Source organism: Elephas maximus, chromosome 1 (assembly GCF_024166365.1).
Source record: "Elephas maximus indicus isolate mEleMax1 chromosome 1, mEleMax1 primary haplotype, whole genome shotgun sequence".
Classification (NCBI taxonomy): domain Eukaryota; kingdom Metazoa; phylum Chordata; class Mammalia; order Proboscidea; family Elephantidae; genus Elephas; species Elephas maximus.
The window spans coordinates 195,244,104-195,266,111 of record NC_064819.1 but is presented as its reverse complement, the minus strand read 5'-3'; the positions used below and the strand labels follow the sequence as shown (position 1 = coordinate 195,266,111).

Here is a 22,008-nt window from a genome sequence, read left to right as displayed (position 1 = left end):
TAAAAAAAAAAAAAAAAAAAAAGGGTAACCGAGATTTTTTCTGCTGATTAAACCATGTTTCTCTCCTAGGGGGCAAAACAATGGGCGATACCATCAAGACCCGAGATAATTGAACAAAATCCGGAGCCATCTTGTGACTGAAACCAGGATGGCGTCAAGACACCTGCAAGACATCAACAAGAGGTCACTTTGTCATTATGTTCACCTCAAAGAAGAATCAACATTCCTGGAAATCTCTAAACCCTGACCTTCTCCCAATAAAATTCTTCAGTTAGCTCTTTTGGGGCAGAAAGAATTTGGGAGAAATTTAAACCCCTCTGTCTCTTGGACACCAGTGTTCAATAAAGCCCTCTTGCGGCTTACCTCCTCCTGTTTCAATATTGGCTTTGCAGCAGGCAGCTGGCATCTACAGTTTGCGGTAACAATGGTGGAGGGGCCAGCCCCAGAGGCCTGGTTGGGGATCCATAGCGGAACCAGAAGGGTGTGTGACTCCCCCCGCCCCCCCGCCTAGCAGGCAGTGGCAGGCTCTCCGGATGGATGGGACTTTAAATCTCAACGGAGACAGACGCTTACCCCTTGAGGCACAGGCAGGTCAGCAACAGGGCTGGAACCTTCAGAAGGGCCTTGAAAAGCGGCCTTACTCTTGGAGAGGCCACGGTTTGCTTCCTAATTCATGAAATCAATTGCCTGTTTTGTACCTTACGGGCTTGGGTGTGTAGAGTGATTTTTCTTTTGGGGGCACGTTGGAAAGAGATTAGAGGGTATTCTGGAACAGCAAGTAAATTCCTCTGATTATCTATTTGGAAGACTGTGAAAGAAAGAAAATTTTCCAGCTCCAAGTGCCTTACACAATCAAAAAATGACACAATTCCAGGCGAACTACATTGGTTTCTGTTACAGCTACTTATTCTCTTACCCGCTCCCCCCCCCCACCTCCCCTAGCAAAATGCCAGATACCCACTCAGTATTAATGCAGATAAAATGGGCGCCACACCATCCACAACTCCCCCCGTAGGGTGGTCCACACACAGCCGAAACCTGAACTCCTTCCTCCTAGTTTTGTAAATCTCTAAAGTGGGTTCACGTTCTGAGCCTCGAGATCCATAAATGTGCACATACATAAATGTGTGTACATTTATTTTAACCTGGGAGGTTGCTGTAGGGCTGGGGCGCGTGCCTGCCTACTGTGGCAGACCATGGTGCCGGGCACGTTACAGACTGTGGCTCCACGACAGGCATGGCGTTTTCGGTTTGGGAGGGACTTCCCGTGTTTAGGCTCATTTGAAAGAAGTGGTGAATGGGTAGAGTTAGATAGTATGAGTAGGCAGGAAGTACGCTTCTAATGCAAAAACGACAGAAATCTGAATACTGACCATCTGTGAATTCTTACACTCTGATTTGTTTTTTAAAGCAGTTGCCACAAACCTCCTTTTTCAGCTTTTGCTTGAGGTGGGGCTGGGAACTAAGGTTTAGCAAATACAGTCTTGGGTAGGAAGGAAGTTGATCCAGCCTTCTGTGTGTGTGTGTGTTTTCAGAAAAGTTAAGTGCAACATGTTGCATCTTTTCAATTTCTGTCAGTGCTTCCACATGAACACAAAATACAATAAAAATTTTCCAAAACCTAAAAAAAAGAGAGAAAATTTACATCCAAATGTAAAAAAATAAACCTTGGGGAGAGAGTAAATCAGAAGGTACGGCAACACTGGACCCAGATTCCCAGATGGCAGCAATTGGTGAGAGGTAGAGGAGCGGCGACCCCGATGCTCTGCGCTTTGGCACAGTTCTTGTCACCTCTTGTTTTACACCAGCTTGCCTCCTCATTTACATGCATGGCTGAGTTCCTGTAGCCATTTGAGATTAAAAACTCTAGGTGGATTCAGAGTTAGATACAAAAGATAAAACCATGAAACAAATCAGAGGAAAACACAGGTGGATATTTAACTCATTCTTGGGAACTTGCCTAAACCAGCTTCATCTTGTACAATGATTATTTTTGTTAAATAAGCATAGCCTCCAAGGGCTGCAGGTGGTAGAGGATTAACTATTGCCCCACAACCTCTCTACCAGCTTATAAGAAAAGGAATTATTGGGCTGAATTCTGCCACACATGCAGACATTTATTAATCAAGACTTCATTAGAAAGCATGCAAAGCATCTCATTAGGGACCAAATTTTGCTGTCCTTCTTAAACAAACAGGACATAGGGCTCCAGAGACTCTTGTATACTGTTCATACGAGGGTGCAGTGTGTCTCTGGAATTTTCTTACCTAGTATGCATATCTCAAATACCGTTAATTTTACCAATAAGAACCTATTTCACCAAAAAAAAAAAAAAAATTATTTTCTTTCATGTACTGATGAGCACAAGTTCTGGTGTTGATCAGATAAGAAACTACCCCAAGCACTTGCAGTCTTTGGAATGTGACCTTTCTGATTAAATGCTAGCTGATCACCCTTTGGATATGATTAGGGCAGATGACCACGCATTAAGTATAGCTGAAGCCATGCCACATATACAGAATACCACACCGTCTGTGTCAAAGCTCTTTGAAGTAAAGGGTAGACACAATAACGCTGGTCTTTTGCAAGGAAGCACTTTCTGATTGTAGAAGAAATGAAAATAAATTACAAAGGAAAAAGACAGTATGTTTGGCTACATAAAACATGGCAAGCTTCTGTACATCAAAAATACCTTAAATAAATTAAAAGGGAAACTATAAACTGTTGGAAATAATAGTAGCAAATATTTCTAAGTGAAATTATATATATATTTTTTATTTGAAATTAATTATATATGCTTTTATATGAAACTATATATATACACATATATTTCTGTTTGCTTCTTTGTCTTTTCATCTCATTATGCAAGAATGGTTAAATGGATTTTTCCTAAATGTATAGGGTACATTTCTGCTTTATCTGGTATGAGCGATTTCAGTCACTCTAGCATTCTTCTCTTGGTCTTTACTATCCTAGTGCCACTGCTGCTTCGCTTGAGAGCTACTCACCTGGCCATGGACGATGGCCTATCTCGATTTTGGGCAAAGAGAAATCTCTCTCTCTTGCAGTCCAAATTACTATTTTTGTTTTTTCTTTGGAGAGGAGTGTCTTGTGTTTTTATGCCAATCAAGCCAAACCAGTTGCCTTCAAGTTGATTCTGACTCATGGCAACCCCATGTGTGTCGGAGTAAAACAGAGCTTCCTAGGATTTTCAGTGGCTAATCTTTTGGGAGTAGAGTGCCAAGACTTTCTTCCAAGGCATTTCTGGGAGGACTCAAACCTCCAAACTTTCAGTTAGCAGCTGAGCGCATTAACCATTTGCATCACCCAGGGTCTATGTTTTTATGCCATTCACCAGTTATCGACCACTCAGAGGTAACGTTCTTGACATAAGAGGGTTTCATACCACTGTTACGGCTATTGGAAACTCCAGAAAATATCTTTCTTCATTGTTGTTGTTGCTATTCACATAGTAAGCAGAGGTTCCCAGCAGCCACCACAGGCCAAGGCAGCTTTAAAATAACATCTTGGTGTCGGCATAATGCATGTAGCCTCAGAAAGTGGAGAAAAACCCTTCCTTCTCCAGACAAGGGCCTGTCTCACTTTCTTTGATAGTATTAACCATTTTCCAGAATGACTAACCTTGGGAGCATCCTTTCTTCTGTCAAAAACTGTGATCTTGCACCAAGTTTCAACTGGCAAGCATAACATTGTTCTACATTGCTATGTTTCCTAAAATTGTGTTATTTAGCCATGTCGTGGACATCTGTTGTTTTTGCCTGCCAAAAATCCATTTCCCTTTCTTTTGAAACAGTGCCCTGAACCCACATTGGGAAAGCTAACCCTTCACTATTGGATGCAGCCGTGGAGCTGTCAATCAAGACGCCACTGTTTCCCATAGCCAAGGACATATGACCCAAGCTATACCAATCAGATGTTTTCTCTCTCCTTGGAATTTGAATCTCATGAGGAATGACAAAAAAGGTGAAAAAAACACCTGGAACTTATCCATCCCATCTGGCTGTGAATGCCCATTAGTTTTCACTCTCTCCAGAGGTGCCCTGGCTCCTGACTTTTCTGTGACTGGTTCTACGATTATGTAAAGGTGCCCCATATATTACTATATTCCAATACATTCCTCTATGCTTGTTAAGCTGGGTTCATTTCTTTTTCTTGAGTCGAAAGAATCCTAACTGACACAAGTTGTACCCATGAGTGAATTTTTATGTAAGTTTTTCCTTTGTCCATGTTTCCTGTTACTGTGTTCCATCTGCCAGGATAGAACCCTAAATTGTTCTTAGACCTACAAAACCATTCATCTATCTGGTTTATCTTTCTCATGAAAAGATGGGTCTATCCGTGGGATGGAGCAAAGATCAAATCGCTCCTGGAATCATGTTATTGATACCAAATAACTGTCATAAATCATTTTCGATTTGTTGTTAGTTGCCACTGAGTTGGCTCTGATTCATGGCAGCCTTATGTACGATAGACTAAGATGTTGCTCAATCCTGTGCCATCTTCATGATCACTGGTATGTTTATGTTCATTTTTGTGGCTATTATGTCAGTAGATCTCATTTTCACTCACCCTGTACTTTACCAAACAGGATGTCCTTTTCTAGTGATTGGTCTTTCTTGATAACATATCACAGGTAAGCCAGCCAAAGTTTCATCATTCTTGCTTCTAAGGAGCATTCTGGGTGTATTTCTTCTGAGACTGATTTGTTTGTTCTTCTGGCAGTCCGTGGTATATTCAATATTCTTCGCAACACCACAGTTTAAATGTATCAATTCTTCTTTCTCCCTTTTTTATTGTCCAGCTTTTGCATGCATGTGTGGTGATTGAAAATACAGTGACTTGGGTCAGGAGCATCTTAGTCATCAGAATGACATCTTTGCTTTGCAAAACTTTAAAGAGGTCTTTCGCAGCACATTTGTCCAATGCAATACATCATTTGATCTCTTAACTGCTGTTTCCATAGACAGTGATTGTTAATACAAGTGGAATGAAATTGTTGACAACTTCAATTTTTTCTCCATTTATCATGATGTTGTTGGTCCAATTTTCAAATTACAGCATGTTATGCTTACATTTTATTGCCTTGAACTCAAAGCACTCTTTGAGTCCTTGATGGAAAGAAAAGAATATGAATTATATAAATGACAAGTGATGTGGGGGTCCTCCTTTTTCCTTTTGTTGCCAGCTGGCTGCAGTCAATAGGCTAATGCAGGTATAATCAGGGCCGATATTTGAGTTCTGAGGTGAAAATTAATTTTATCTTTTGAGGATGCATTCCTTTTTTGGGAGGACATACTTTTTTTTTGTTGCTGTTGTTTTGTTTTACAAATGTCTCTAGCATCATAAAGGCCTATGACAAAAACCTACCTATTATTCTTGAGAAAAGTCAGTTTCAAATTTGTGTATTACTTGCTTTACTCTTGTGTATAATTATTAGTGTCATCTTCAAATTCCACGAAAAATCCTGTTGGGATTCTATTGGATTGCATTAGATGGATAGATTACTTTGGCATAGGGTCCAAAACAAAAAACCCGTTCCTGTTGAGTTCATTTCGACTCATAGCGACCGTATATGATGGAGTAGAACTGTCCCGTAGGGTTTCCAAGGAGCAGCTGGTGGATTTGAACTACTGACCATTTGATTAGCAGCTGAGTTCTTAACCACTGTGCCACCAGTGTAGACAGATAAAATGCAGAATGTCTGGTTGTATTTGAATTTTAGATAAACAATTTTTTTTTTTTTACTATATGTCTGTATGCATATGGAAGCCCTGTGTAGTGCACACCGTTAAATGTTAACGTGCTTAGCTGCTAACCAAAATGTTGGCAGTTTCAGTCCACCCAGAGATGCCTCAGAAGAAAGGCCAGTGATCTACTTCCAAGAAAAAAAAAAAAAAAAAAAAAAAGTGGTCATTGAAAACGCTATGGGACACAATTTTACTTTAACACATGTGGGGTGGCCATGAGGCAGAATCGACTTGATGGCAACTAGGTTTTTTATTTTTATTTTTTATTGTACTTTAGATGAAGATTTACAGAGCTAACTAGCTTTTCATTAAACCATTAACATAGATTTTTTTTGTGACATTGGTTGCCATCCCCACGGCATGTTGACACTCTCCCCTTCTTGACCTTAGGTTCCCCATTACCAGCTTTCCTGTTCCCTCCTGCCTTCTTGTCCTTGCCCCTTGGATGGGGCGTCCATTTAGTCTTGTTTTATAGGCCTGCCTAATCTTTGGTTGAAGGGTGGACCTCAGGAATGACTTCAGTGCTGAGTTAAAAGGATGTCCGGGGGCCATACTCTTGGGGTTTCTTCAAACTCTGTCAAACCGGTAAATCAGATTTATTTGTGTGTGTGTGTGAGTTAGAATTTTGTTCTACATTCTTCTCCAGCCCTACCCAGGATCCTCTATTGTGATCCCTGTCAGAGTAGTTGCTGGTGGTAGCTGGGCACCATCTAGTTGTGGTGGGCTCAGTCTGGTGGAGGCTGTGGTACTTATGGTTCATTAGTCCTTTGGACTAATCTTTCCCTTGTGTCTCTGGTTTTCTTCATTCTCCCTTGTTCCAGATGGAGGGAGACCACTGGAATATTTTAGATGGCTGCTCACAAGTTTTTAAGATCCCAGAAGCTACTCGCCAAAATAGAATGTAGAACATTTTTCTTTATAAACTATGTTATGCCAATTCAGCTAGATGTTCCCTGAAACCATAGTCCTCACAGCCCTCTGTCCAGTAGTTTGGTCCCTCAGGGAGTTTAGATGTACCTATGGGAGCTTCCGTTACCTTGCCTTGGTCAAGTTTTGCTGGCTTCCCCCATACTGTGTAGTGTCTTACCCTTCACCAAAGTTACCACTTATCTATTGTCTATTTACTGTTTATCTCTCCGCATTCTCCTTTCCCTCATAGCCATCAAAGATTATTTCTTTTTGTGTGTAAATCTTTTCAAGAGTTTTTATAGTAGTGACCTCATACAATATTTGTCTTTTTGTGGTTGACTTACTTTACTCAGCATAATGCCCTCCAGATTCATCCATGTCGTGAGATGCTTCAGAGAGTTCATCATTGTTCTTTACTGTTTTGTAGTACCCCATTGTGTGTATGTACCATAGTTTGTTTATCCATTCATCTGTTGATGGGCACCTAGGTCGTTTTCATCTATTGTGAACAATGCTGCAATGAACATGGGTGTGCATATGTAACAGCTCTTGTTTCTCTAAGATATATTGCTAGGAGTGGGATTGCTGGTTCATATGGTATTTCTATTTCTAGCTTTTTAAGGAAGCACCATATTGTTTTCCAAAATGTTTGTACTATTTTGTATTCCCACCAGCAGTGCCTAAGAGTTCTAATCTCCCGACAGCCTCTCCAACATTTATTATTTTCTATTTTTTTTTGATTCGTGCCAGTAATGTTGGGGTAAGATAGTATCTCGTTATGGTTTTGATTTGCACTTCTCTAATGGCTGGTGATTGGCAGAATTTCCTCATGTGTCTGTTAGCCGCTTGAATGTCTTTTTTGTTGAAGTGTCTGTCCATTTCCTTTGCCCATTTTTTGATTGGATTATTTGCTTTTTTGTTGTAGAGGTGTCAGATTTTCCTGTAGATTTTAGAGATTAGACCTTTTTTGGATTTGCAATAGCCAATTTTTTTCCCCCAGTCTGTAGGTTCTCTTTTTACTCTTTTGATAAGCTTAACTGTTTAATTTTTAGAAGATACCAGTTGTCTAGCTTATCTCCTGATGTTTGTGTATTGTTAGTTATGGTTTGTATCTTGAAAGACATGTATTATGGCCTCTAGCTTTGATCCTATTTTTCTTCTATGATCTTTATAGTTTTTGGTTTTATATTTAAGTCTTTGATCCATTTTGAATTACTTTTTGTGTATGGTGTGATGTATGGGTTCTGTTTCATTTTTTTGCAAATGAACATCCAATTTTGCCAGCACCATTTGTTAAAAAGATTGTTATTTCCCCATTTGATGGACTTTGGATCTTCGTCAAAGATCAAGTGACCATTGTTGTTGTTAGGTGCCCTTAAGTCAGTTCCTACTCATAGTGACCCTATGTACAACAGAATGGAACACTGCCGAGTCCTGAGCCATGCCCACAATCGTTGTTATGCTTGAGCTCATTGTTGCAGCCACTGTGTCAATCCATCTCACTGAGGGTCTTCCTTTTTTTTTGTTGACCCTGTACTTTACCAAGCATGTTGTCCTCCAGGGACTGATCTCTCTTGACAACATGCCCAAAGTATGTAAGATGTGGTCTCGCCATCCTTGGTTCAAAGGAGCATTCTGGTTGTACTTCTTCCAAGACAGATTTGTTTTTTCTTTTGGCAGTCCATGATATATTCAATATTCTTAACCAACACCACAATTCAAAGCCATAAAGTCTTCTTCTGTCTTTATTTATTGTCCAGCTTTGCATACGATGCAATTGAAAATACCATGGCTTGGGTCAAGTGCACTTTAGTTTTCAAGGTGACATCTTTGCTTTTCAACACTTTAAAGAGGTTGTTTGCAGCAAATTTGCCCAATGTAATGCGTCTTTTGATTTCTTGACTGCTGCTTCCACGGCTGTTGATTGTGGATCCAAGTAAAATGAAATCCTTGACAACTTCAATCGTTTCTCCATTTAGCATGATGTTGTTTATTGGTACAGTCGTAAGCATTTTTGTTTTCTTTACTTTGAGGTGTAATCCATACTGAGGCTGTGGTCTTTGATCTTCATCAGGAAGTGCTTCAAGTCCTCTTCACTTTCAGCAAGCAAGGTTGTGTCATCTGCATAACACAGGTTGTTAATGAGTCTTCCACCAATCCTGATGCCCTGTTCTTCTTCATATAGTCCAGCTTCTTGGATTATTTGCTTAGCATACAGATTGAATAGGTATGGTGAAAGGATACAACCCTGACACATATCTTCCCTGACTTTAGACCACACAGTATACCCTTGTTCTGTTCGAATGACTGCCTCTTAATCTACAGGTTCCTTATGAGCACAAATGACTGTTCTTGAATTCCCATTATTTGCAATGTTATCCGTAATTTATTATGATCCACACAGTGGAATGCCTTTGCATAGTCAAAAAAGGACAGGTAAACATCTTTCTGGTATTCTCTGTTTTCAGCCAAGATCCATCTGACATCAGCAATGATATACCTGTTTCCACGTCCTCTTCTGAATCCAGCCTGAATTTCTGGCCGTTCCCTGTTGATATACTGCTGCAGCTGCTTTTGAATGATTTTCAGCAACATTTTACTTGCATGTGATATTAATGATATTGTTCAATAATTTCTGCATTCGATTGGAAAGGCATAAATATGGATCTCTTCCAATCGTTTGGCCAGGTAGCTGCCTTCCAAATTTCTTGTCGTAAACAAGGGAGCATTTCCAGCACTGCACCCACTTGTTGAAACATCTCAATGGATATTCCGTCAATTCCTGAAGCCTTGTTTTTCACCAATGCCTTCAGTGCAGTTACACTTCTTCCTTCAGTACCATTGGTTCCTGATCATATGCTATGTCTTAAAATGGTTGAACATCGACCAATTCTTTTTGATATAATGGCTCTGTGTATTCCTTTCATCTTCTTTTGAGGCTTCGTGTATGCTTTAATATTTTCCTCATAGAATCCTTCACTATTGCAATCCAAGGCTTGAATTTTTTCTTCTGTTTTTTCAGCTTGAGAAATGCCAAGTGGGTTCTTCCCTTTTGGTTTTCTCACTCTAGCTCTTTGCACACGTCATTATAATACTTTACTTTGTTTTCTCAAACCACCCTTTGAAATCTTCTGTTCACTTCTTTTACATCATCATTTCTTTCTTTTGCTTTAGCTGCTTGTTGTTCAACAGCAAGTTTCAGTCTCTTCTGACATCCATATTGGTCTTTTCTTTCTTTCCTGTCTTTTTAATGAACTCTTGCTTTCTTCATGTGTGATGACTGTGGGTGAATGGATTTACATCGGGTTTCTCAATTCTTTTCCATTGGTTAATGTATCTGTCATTGTACCAGTACCAGTCTGTTTTGACCACCATAGCTATATCTTAGGTTCTGAGGTCAAGTAGTGCAAGTCCTCCTACACTATTTTTCTTCTTCAATAGTCCTTTATTTATCTGGGACCACTTCCCTTTCCATGTAAAGTTCATGATTAGTTTTCTACCTCTTTAAAGAATGCTGTTGGTATTTGGATTGGAATTGCATTTTATTCGTAGATTGCTTTGGGTAGAATTGACATTTTCACGTTAAATCTACTTATTCATGAGTGTGGTATGTTTTTCCATTTATGTAGGTCTCTTCTGATTTCTTGCAGTACTGCTTCTGTCTATAGTGCCATGTTGGCTCTGTCTCAGCAACTAGTTTTTTATATATGCATATGTGTATGTATGCATAATGTGTATCCAAATATCACATATACCTATACTAATAAATCATTGCATGAGCTATGTGTATGTTTATGAAAATATAGGATACCTAGTTAAATATGAATTTCTCACACACACAAATATATATTTATACACCTCATGTAATGATTTTTTTGTAAATGTATGCAGTATTTGGAATATACTTACACTAAGAAGTTATTCATCGTTTATTTGATATTCAGTTTAAGAGCTTGGCTGCTAACCAGAATGTTCAAATCCACCATCTGCTCCTTGGAAACCGTGTGGGGCAGTTCTACTCTGTCCTATATGGTTGCTATGAGTTGGAATACACTTGACAGCAATGGGTTTAATTTTGGATATGGGCTGAATGGAGTCCTTGTGGTGCAGCAGTTAAAGTGTTCAACTGCTAACTGAAAGGTTGGTAGTTTGAACCCAACAGCTGCCCCATGGAAGAAAGATATGGTAGTCTGCTTCTGTAAAGATGTTCAGCCTTGGAAACACAATGAGGCGGTTCTACTCTATCCTATAGGGTCACTATGAGTCAGAATCTATTTGATGACAAACGGTTTGGTTTTTTGGTTTATGGGTAGAATTGTGTCCTTCCCAAAAAGGTATGTAGAAATTTTAATCCCTGGTACTTGTTAATATAAACTTGGTTGAAATAGCATTTTTGCAGATGTGGTTAGTCAAGTTTGCATAAAGTCATGTTAGAGTAGGGTGCACTCTAATCTAATATGACTGGTGCCCTTATAAAAAGAGAAAAGACACAGATACTGAGGGAAGACAGCCATGTGAAGACAGAGGCAGAGGTTGGTGTTATTCTGCCATAAACCAAGGAATCCTTGGGGCTGCCAGAAGCTGGAGAGTCCCCGGGCATCACAAAAGGTTAAGAAGTTGACTACTAGCCAAAAGGTTGGTGGTTCAAACACACTCAAAGGCTTCTGGGAAGAAAGACCTGGTGATCTGCTCCTGAAAGGTCATAGCCTTAAAAACTCTAGAGTGCAGTTCTGCTCTGAACACATTGGGTGGCCTTGAGTCAGAGCTGACTCGATGGTAACTAACAACAACAACAACCAGAAGATGAGAGAGACAAGAAACAATCTTCCCCTGCTGACACCCTCATTTCAGACTTCCAGCCTCCAGAATTGTGATAGAATAAATTTCTGTTCTTTTAAAACACTTCTTTTGTAGTACTTTATTAAGGCAGCCCTAGGAAACTAATACGGTATGTATGAAATGAGTCTTGAGAATTAGCATTTCTAACAAGTTTCCAGGTGATGCCGATGCTTTTATTCTGAGAACTAGACTTTAAGAACCTTTAAGTATTTAGTAAAACTTATTTATAAAACCTGATGTTTGTTTGTTTTGTTAACTAACAGGTGGATTTTAAATTATTAATTTACTATTTTAATGATCTAGTTCTAGATATTCTTTTGGGTCTATTTTAGTAAGTTGTATTTCTTTAAGAAATTGTCTGCTTTGTCCAAGTTTTCCTTTATATTGACAGTCAGAATATTTTCTTACAGGGTTTTAAATCTTTAGCATATTATGTTCTATATTTCATTCCTGCTGTTGTTGTTGTTAGGTGCCGTCAAGTCAGTTTGGATTCACAGCAATCCTATGTAAAACAGAATGAAACACTGCCTCGGTCCTGTGCCATCCTCACAATTGTTGTTATGCTTGAGCCCATTGTTGCAGCCACTGTGTCAATCCAACTCATTGAAGGTCTTCTTCTTTTTTGCTGACCCTCTACCAAGCATGATGACCTCCAGGGACTAATCCCGCCTTATAACATGCCCAAAGTATGTGAGATGTAATCTTGCCATCCTTGCTTCTAAGGAGCATTCTGGTTGTACTTCTTCCAAGACAGATTTTTCATTCCTAATACTGTTTGTTTGTGACTTCTCTCCAGTGGTATGCTGGAACTGCCTTGTACCAGTTCTCCAGAAACAAGGCTGTCTATTTCTTCCCAACTTTGCATTCACTGAGGTCATATTGTAGATTGAAATCAGCAATAGTGGGAATACTTACACCATGGAAATCAGAAACCTTTACAAAGTGAGGCCTGTCCCTGCCCTAAAGAACTGGTTTACCAGCATACCACTGCTTTTCTCTCTTTCCCATTCCTCTTTTTGAAGTTTTAAAAAATCTTTTTTTATTAGCCTTTTCCAAGAAATAATATTTTGGTTTATTTGATCCACTGTATTGTATCTTTGTTTTTTACATTAGTTGATATTTGATTTTAGTTTTATGTTTTCTAGTTCCTAGGATTTACCGTGTTATTATTTTTCTGAAATCTTGGGTGGAATTATTAGCTCATTAACTTTTAGCCTTTTTTGGTAATATATGGATTTTAAGATTATACATTTTCCTTTAAAAATGGCTTTAATTGCATTCCAGAAGTTTTGTTGTATGGGAGTTTAATTATAATTCATGGCTTAATATTTAGTAATAACAGTGTCCATTATGATTTCTATTTCAGTACATAATTTGTCTAAAATTGTGCTCTTTTAAATGTCCAGATATCTGTTAATGAGATTTTTATTTATTTATTTATTCATTTTTTAGGCTATACTTTCATTATTGGTTTTCTATTTTATTGTGGACTAGCTAGGGACTGTGGTATATATATTATCAGTTTTTTGTTATTTGTTGAGACTACATTGTGGCCCAGACCTAGTAAACTTTTGAAAATGTCCCATTTGAGCTTGAGAAATATGTGTACTCCCCAGTTGGTCTTTAGATTGTTAATTTTTTTGTTGAAATCTTCTTATCTTTAAAAGATTTATCTGTTTTATCTCTCAGTTCCTGAGAAAGTGTGCTATAATCTTCCATCACGTGGATACTTTGTCACACTTGGTTGCATTAAAATTGCATTGTTCTCTTGGCTGCATTAGAATCCCAGCCCCTACTTGTGTATCTGGTTGAATACTCCCTGGGTTAGGGCACCTGCTTCACCTTATGTAAGTTTTATTATTGTTTCAGGCTCCTGAAATTTACTTTTCTTTCTTTTCAGCTAAGGGTTATATTAATCCATTTTAAAAGTATTTTATTCAGGATTTTTAATATGTTTGTAGTCGGAAAGAAGCCATTTATACCGGCTTAACTTGCAGCGTTTTCATGTGTTCTTCTTGTGCTTTCCAAGTCTATTGTTAACTTCTTTTTACTAAGATATGAATTCCAACTTTTAACTTTATTAATTCCTTTCATCTATGTCTTTCTTATTTTTAGTTTGCTTTTTTTTTTTTAAATAACTTTTTGGATTTGACCTTTAGGTTTTATTCTTTTTTTTTTTTTTTTTTAAATAACTTTTTGCATTTGACCCCTTAGTTTTTGGTCGTTACTTGTACTTAATTTATAATAGATGTAGAATCTGCTTTATAGGATTGTTACTAAAATTAAACACTATATAATATGTAAAATGCTTAAACACTATACTATATATAAATTAAACACTGTATGTGTAATAACACATGTATTGTAGCCTTTATCTTTTTATGTTGACTACTTACATATAGTGGTCAAGAATATTAGTTCTGGAACCAGAGAAACCATATACACAGGGTATTAAACAAAGCCCAGTTTAATACCATTGTGTCTGTGATCTCTACCATTAATGGAAATAAGGTTAGAAGAAAATTATGGAGGTTCTTGAAATCTAGGCAGAATATAATACTATTAATAAATAACATTTACGTTGTAGTATAGTTTATAAGATAGTTCAAATTTTTGAAAGTTCTTATTTAATTATGTAAGCATTAGAAAGATACCTTTTAGTTTTGAGCAGGATAATATTATGATGAAATAATGATTAAAAACAACTAATTTGGCATTGATAGGCAACAGATCTTAAATGAGGTCAATAATGGAGCTAGGAAAGATCAGTTAGGAGTTTAATTTTTATGTATGATGACAAGAGATATGTAATAAAAAATTGGAAAGAAATGAGAAAGATGATAAGAAATAAATACGTCTTGGTGAAAATTGCAAAGTTTTCAAGGTTTCGGTAAATTGTTAAAAACTAAGTCCTTCACACATCTATAAACATCTCAGAATTCCTTCAGGGGAAGTTAACTTGTATTTATTTCTATTTGAAAAATAAATTATTTTTAAAGACTTATGAGAAAAAGATTATTTGTTTATAAATATACTTACATTTTTAAAATACAGCTTTCTCTTCTAGTCAAGATGAATTAATAGGGACTAGGTTTTTTTAAAAAAAAAATTTTTTTTTTTTTTTAGGTTTTACCTCCTATTTATTACCTAAACAACTAAAAAGACAGTCATGTTAGAAAGTTTTCAGACATTGGACAAGTGACAGAACAGGACTGTGAGCCCTGAGAAGAGGGAAACAAACAAGGTGAGCTCTATGATTTTACCATTTTATAACTTACAGGCAGTTTTCATACTGCAGTACAGGTAAAGGAACCCAAACAGAGCCCAATGGTCTTGCTAAGTTGGAGAGAAAGAAGTCAGAGTTTGGGGGAGCTGAGTTGGCTACAATTTTCCAGACAGAGTTTAGGAGAGGAGGAAACTATAAGACAGTTTCAGAGATTTTCAGGGGGGTCACCTTGAGTCTTTGTCTGAGTAGTGATTCATACATGTAAGAGGAGGCAGTCCTTCGGAAGGCCCAAATTGCTATAATTACTCCCCATTTCTTCCCCCCTGCCAGCATCTTTGGGCTTCAGAGCAAACCATTGCACCTCCCCCTATGAAACCTAATGGTTTATCTAAATAAGCAGCAGGGCTAAAGAGATACAATTCCTGGCTAAGAATTTCAAGCTGGCACTGCCCCCCTTCCCCATGTCTGACTACTCCCCTCTTTGGGTGATCAGACAGGAAAACTTGCATATCACTCTGTGCAGTGATATATACAACCCCTGGAATATAAAACCAAGTCGGGGGAGAACCTCAGGGTCTTTTACCCACAGCGCAAAGAGAGGAGGCACCTGTGGAAGTTTTTCATCAAGCCCAGATAGCATAGAGCATATAGGGAGAACTCCTCACGATGGAACTTCTCCTGTTGTACACTATCTGTTGTCTGTGGGTAATTCAAGAAGCTTTCGCAATTGCCAACACTGTGTACATTTCTCATGTATGTGACTTGATCAGGATAAAAGGATATAACATCCATGTAGTGGTTCGTACCACTGGGTGGAATTCTCATCCCAGTACTGTGGTGTGTACTTGAGATCTGGAGACAGCCTTTAAGGCAAACTGTGTGTACAATGCAACTTGAGTGAGAAAAAAATTACGTGACGCCTGGGAAAGCATCATCATAAAGTAGCTGGCAGGGTGATTCCTAGAAACCACACAAGGCTGAAAACCGTTCATGTTCCCACCTGTGAATGCATAAAGGCCATATAATACAAAATGCATTGGATAGAATTCTCAGAAATGTGTCCCCTTAATAGAGCTACATTAGCCTTAGACTGAGGCTGCTTTGGACACACCCTAATAAAGCTCAAAAATCAAGACTCAAAATGATAAAATTTACCATAAGTAACTTAACTGTTACATAATTTACCTCTAACTTATATGTTAACAAGTAATCTATCAGAAAAAAATTCAACACAATTTAAAGGAATATAATAAAATATAGCAACTAATATAAAATTCACAATGTCAGTCCCCAAATAAAAATTAAAAATAAACATTTTCTGTAGATGAGCAGAAAAATATAATCTATAAACAGAAGAAAAATCAGTTGATAGAAATAGATCTCCAAATGACAGAGATGATGAAACTAGCAAGGATATAGGAACAGCACTTATAAATACGACCTAGATGCTCAAAAAGGTAGAGCAAAACATGAAATGATGATAAAAAAAAATAAAACAAACAAATATCTCACATGGAACTTCTAGAGGTGAAAATTACAATATCTGAGATAAAAAAATCACTGTATATAATTGATAATAGGCTAGACACTGGAGAAGAAAAGACCAGTGAACTTGAATACATAGCAACAGAATCTATCTGCAATGAAGCACAAAGAAAAAAATTATTAAAAACAAACAAATAAATAATCAATGACCAGTAGGCAATATCTAGCAGTCTAATATAATTGAAATCCCAGGGGGAATGGGCAAGGTCAGAAATATTTGAAGAAATAAATGCTAAAAAATTTACAAACTTGAAAACTATAAACTCACTGACCCACGAAGCTCATTAAAAATTAATCAGGGGAACTTAAAGAAAACCAACCCAATGCAACCCATAATCAATTTACACAAAAACCAAAGAAAATGAGAAAATATTAACAGCAGATAGAGAAAAAATCATGTTACAAAGAGATAAATCTAAGAATAAGAGCAGACTTCTCATTGGCAAAAGAATAAGCCAGAAAACAGTGGAGCAAAGTTTCCAAAGCACTGAAAGAAAACACTGTTAATATAGAATCTTTAGCCAGTGAAAATATGTTTCAAATACAAAAGTAGAATAGAAATGTCTTGAGCCTAATAAAGCTGAAAGAATCCATTTTCAGCAAACATATACAATAAGAAATGTTAAAGGATCATCTTCAGGAAGAAGGAAAACAGTATCAGAAGGGAATTTAGATTTACTCTAAGTAATGAAAATTGCCTGAAATGATAAATAGATGGATACACACATGCATACACACACAAGGTATTTCAATTCATGCTTTAATCTCCTTAAAAGACAATGTCTGTTTAAAGCAAGCAATCAATGTATTGTGGAGTTTAAAGAATTTGTTGAATAAAATGCACAACAAAAATAACACAAAGAAGAGGAGGGAAAATGGAAATATGTGGTTTGTAGATAATGTGTGAGGCAAAAAATGTATGTATTGTTTGTGGATGAACTGCGCTAAGTACATGATATGTATTAGGAATAATACAGCAATCACTAAAAAGTGAAATAAAAAGGAATAGGTAATAAATCAATAAAACCCATAAACCTGTTGCTGTCGAGTCAATTCCGACTCATAGAGATCCTATACAACAGAATAGAATGGCCCCATAGGGTTTCCAAGGAGCACCTGGTGAATTCAAACTACTGACCTTTTATTAATCAATAGTAGGAATAAAGTGGAGTAAAAAATATACTCAATCCAAAAATAGGGAGCTTGAATTGCAGATGAAACAATTAAAAAACTAATAGGAAGAGAGTAGTTTAAAACCCATGAGTATCGATAGTCACATTAAATGTAAATGGCCTAACACACCAATTAAAAGTCTGAGACAGTCACATTGGATTAATAATTAAAAAAAAGACCAGACTATATGCTGTCTATAAGAAACGGAATTTAAATAGAAAAGAGCAGGTTGGTTAAAAGTAAAAGCAAAAAAAAAAAAAAAAAGATATGCATAGCCTAATCAAAAGAAAAGTGGAGAACCTCCACTTCTGGGCAAGATAAAGAAACAGTGATATAATTACACACATGAAACAAACAAACAGAAAATAAATGAAACAACAATTTTCAAAGCACTGTACATAAGAACAGTGAGGTTTGAGAGATGGGAAACAAATAAGGTGAGTCCTATAATTACCCTAATTAAATGCCTTGGGAGAATTTCCGAGCCCTGATGCAGGACAGGGGAACACAGAAGGAGCTGAGTGAAATTTCTGAGTTGAAAAAATGGAGCAAGAACCTAGGTAGTGTTCACAGGCAAGAGTACAAGAGAAGAGAAACTGTAGAGAGAGATAACTTCAGAGATCTGCAGAGGGCTCCCCTTGAGGTTTCAGCATATTAAGGACATGAATGTGAAGCCAGGGAAAGAACCACTCAAAAGGATTAGAGGAAACAGTACCCAGTGATCACACAAGGCTGTGAATATTTCCTATTCACATTAACCGGAATGGCTAACAAATCTTAAGAGTTTATTGACAGTCTTGCGTGATTTCACAAATATTATGTGAAAAATGTTATGTGCCTAACCCAAGCCATGGTATTTTCAATCACCTCATATGCCTGTAAAAGCTGGATAATGAAAAAAGGAAGACTGAAGAAGAATTGATGCATTTGAATTGTTATATTGGTGATAAGTATTGAGTATACCATGGACTATTAGGAGAACAAACAAATCAGTCTTGGAGGAAGTACAGCCAGAATGCTCTTTGGAAGCAAAGATGGTAAGACTTTGTCTCTCTCACTTGGAACATGTCATCAGGAGGGATCAACCAATAGAGGAAGACATCCTGCTTGGCAAAGCAGAGGCACAGTGAAAAATATGGAGACTCTTAATGAGATCAGTTGATAGAGGAGCTGCAACACTGGGATCAAACATAGCAATGATTGTGAGGATGGCACGGGACTGGGCTAAGTTCTGTTGTTCTATACATATGGTCACTATGAGTCTGAGCCGACTTGACAACAACTAACAACAACATTCACACCAGCCAGAATATCTAATAAATCTTAAAAGCAAAACTCAAAAGATCAAGCAATTTCCACGTAAAGTAACTGCATGCCATAGATGTGCTTCAAGATTATTCATAGGGATGCTAAACTATCCAGCACCCCACAAGGTCAAATTTATAATGCCTGACATCCTATCTAAAACTACTTGGTATACAAAAAAAGCACACACACACACACACACACGCACGCACGTGCGCACACAATAAATGTAATCAATAATGAAGAGAAAAGTCAAAATCAACACATAGTAAAGAATTATCAGGAAGAAAAAAAACATTAAGCCAGTAATTATCAGAAAAAAAAAATTAAACCAGCAGTTATAATTATATTTCACTATGAGTTGCAACTCACTCAACCCAATGGGTAATGGTAATGGATAATGGTAAAAAAAGCTAAAACAAAAATGGGAAATCTTAAGCAACCGACAAGAAAAAAAGTCTCATACCGCACACAGAGGAACAATAATAAGGAAGGCAGCAGATTTCTTACCATAAACAGTGTATCGGAGAAGACAGTATAGCAGTATTTTCAAATCAATGAAATAAAAAATGTCAATCTTGAATTGACCTTCAAAACTGAAGGTGAAACAAGGATTTTATCAGATACACAAACACAAATAAATCTTCACCTTCAGACCTGCACTACAAGAAATGTGAAAGCAAGTGCTTCAGGCTGAAGGAAAATTATACCAGATGGAAATATGGATCTACACAAAGAAATTAAGGACACTGGAAATAGTAGGTAAACCAGTTGCCATAGAGTGTGTCAGAGTAGAACTGTGCTCCATAGGGTTTTCAATGGCTGATTTTTCAGAAGTATATTGTCAGGCTTTTCTTCTGCGATGCCTCTGGGTGGACTCATACCGCCAACTCTTCAGTTAGCAGCCAAACATGTTAACCATTTGCACCAACCAGGGGCTCTAGAAATGGTAACTACATGGATACATATGTAAGATTTTTTCTTATTATTTAAATCTATGTAAAAGATAATTGACTACATCAACAAAAATAACATTATTATATTGTAGATATTTAGATTATAATGTAAATTTAGATTATAGTGTAGATTATTTAGAAGAGAAATGCATGACATAAATAGCAAAAAGGCCTAACAGGAAGAAATGGAAATAATATAAAAATAAAGTCCTTTTACAATACTTACAGTGATGTAATAAAACTAGACAGTAAACTGGATAAATTAATGTGTTCTATCAACTCTAAGGAGCCCTGGTGGTGCAGTGGTTAAGTGCTCAGCTGCTAACTGAAGTTTTGGCAGTTTGAGCCCACGGAGTAAGTCTGGTCTTTTTTTGTGAGTTAGAAATGAAGAGTTTTTTGTTCTACATTTTTCTCTCGCTCTGTCTGGGACCATCTATCATGATCCCTGTGAGAGCAGTCGGTGGTGGTAGCCCGGTACTATCTAGTTGAGCTGGATTCAGTCTAGTGGAGGCTGTGGTAGTTGTGGTTCCTTTGGACTAATCTTTCCTTTGTGTCTTTGGTTTTCTGCGTTCTCCCTTGCTCCAGAGAGTGTGGGACCAGTGGAGTATCTTAGATGGCCACTCACAAGCTTTTAAGATCCCAGATGCTACTCACCAAAGTAGAATGTAGAACATTTCTTTATAAACTATGTCATGCCAATTGAGCCAGATATTCCTTGAGATCATGGTCTCCAACCCTCAAAACAGTAATTTGGTCCCTCAGGGAGTTTGGATGTGTCTATGAAGCTTCCAGGACTTTGCCTTGGTCAAGTTTTTCTGACTTCTCAGTATCATACGTTCTTACCCTTTACCAAGGTTACCACTTGTCTATCATCTAGTTTGGAAACCCTGGTAGTGTAGTGGTTAAGTGCTACAGCTGCTAACCAAAAGGTTAGCAGTTCGAATCCACCAGGTACTCCTTAGAAACTGTATGGGGCAGTTCTACTCTGTCCTATAAGGTTACTACGAGTTGGAATTGACTTGATGGCAATGGGTTTTTTTTTTTTTTTTATTGTCTGTTAGTGTTTCTCCCTGCCCACACCCCACCCCCTTGAAATCATCAAAGATTATTTCTTTCTATGTGTAAACCCTTTTATGAGTTTTTATAGTATTGGTCTCATACAGTATTTGTCCTTTTGTGATCGACTTATTTCACTCAACATAATGCCTTCCAGATTCATCCATGCTGTGAGATGTTTTGCAGATTCATCATTGTTCTTTATTGTTGCCTAGTAGTCCATTCTAGTCCATTCTATGCATATACCATAGTTTGTTTAACCATTCTTCTGCTGATGGATATCTAGGTTGTTTCCATCTTTATGCTATTCTGAACAAAGCTGCAATGAACATGGGTGTGCATATGTCTATTCATGTGATGGTTCTTATTTCTCTAGAAGTGGGATTGCTGGATTGTATGGTATTTCTACTTCTAGCTTTTTAAGGAAGTGCCATATTGTTTTCCAAAATGTTTGTTCTATTTTGCATTCGCATCAGCAGTGCTTAAGAGTTCCAATCTCTCCACAGCCTCTGCAACATTTGTTACTTTCAGTTTTTTTTTTTTTTTTTATTAGTGCTAGTAATGTCGGATTGAGATAGTATCTCATTGTAGCTTTGATTTGCATTTCTCTAATGGCTAATGGAGCCCTGGTGGCATAGTGGTTAAGAACTCTGTTGCTAATGAAAAGGTTGACAGTTTGAATCCACCAGCAGCTCCTTGGAAACCCTGTGGGGCAGTTCTACTTTGTCCTATAGGATCGCTATGAGTTGGAATCTACTCAATGGCACCTAACAACAACAATAACAATGGCTAGTGATACTGACCATTTCCTCATGTGTCTGTTAGCTGCCTGCATATCTTCTTTGGCGAAGTGTCTGTTTATATCTTTTGCCCATTTTTTAAATTGGATTATTTATCTTTTTGTTATAGAGGTGTTGGATTTTCCTACAGATTTTAGAGATTAGAACTTTACTGGATATGTCATAGCCAAAAATTTTTTCCCAGTCTGTAGGTTCTCTTTCTACTCTTTTGGTGAAGTCTTTTGATGAGCATGTGTTTAATTTTTGGAAGATCCGTGTTATCTAGCTTATCTTTTGGTGTTTGTGTATTGTTAGTTATGGTTTGTATCCTATTCATGCTGTATTTTAGGGTCTTTTTTTTTTTTTTAGAAGCCCTGGTGGTGAAGTGATTAAGAGCTCAGGCTGCTAACCAGAAGGTTAGCTGTTCAGATTCACCAGCCACTCCTTGGAAA

The 22,008-nt window shown here is 37.5% G+C and overlaps 1 long non-coding RNA gene across 1 annotated transcript in view; it reads left to right on the top strand.

Annotated features, from left to right (window-relative positions):
- LOC126086899 (uncharacterized) overlaps nucleotides 1-331 on the top strand; it is a 28,012-nt gene extending 27,681 nt beyond the window's left edge. The window contains exon 3 of the long non-coding RNA XR_007519626.1: nucleotides 70-331. This is a non-coding gene — a long non-coding RNA (uncharacterized LOC126086899). The remainder of the gene's footprint in view (nucleotides 1-69) is intronic.
- Nucleotides 332-22,008: the final 21,677 nt, after the last annotated feature.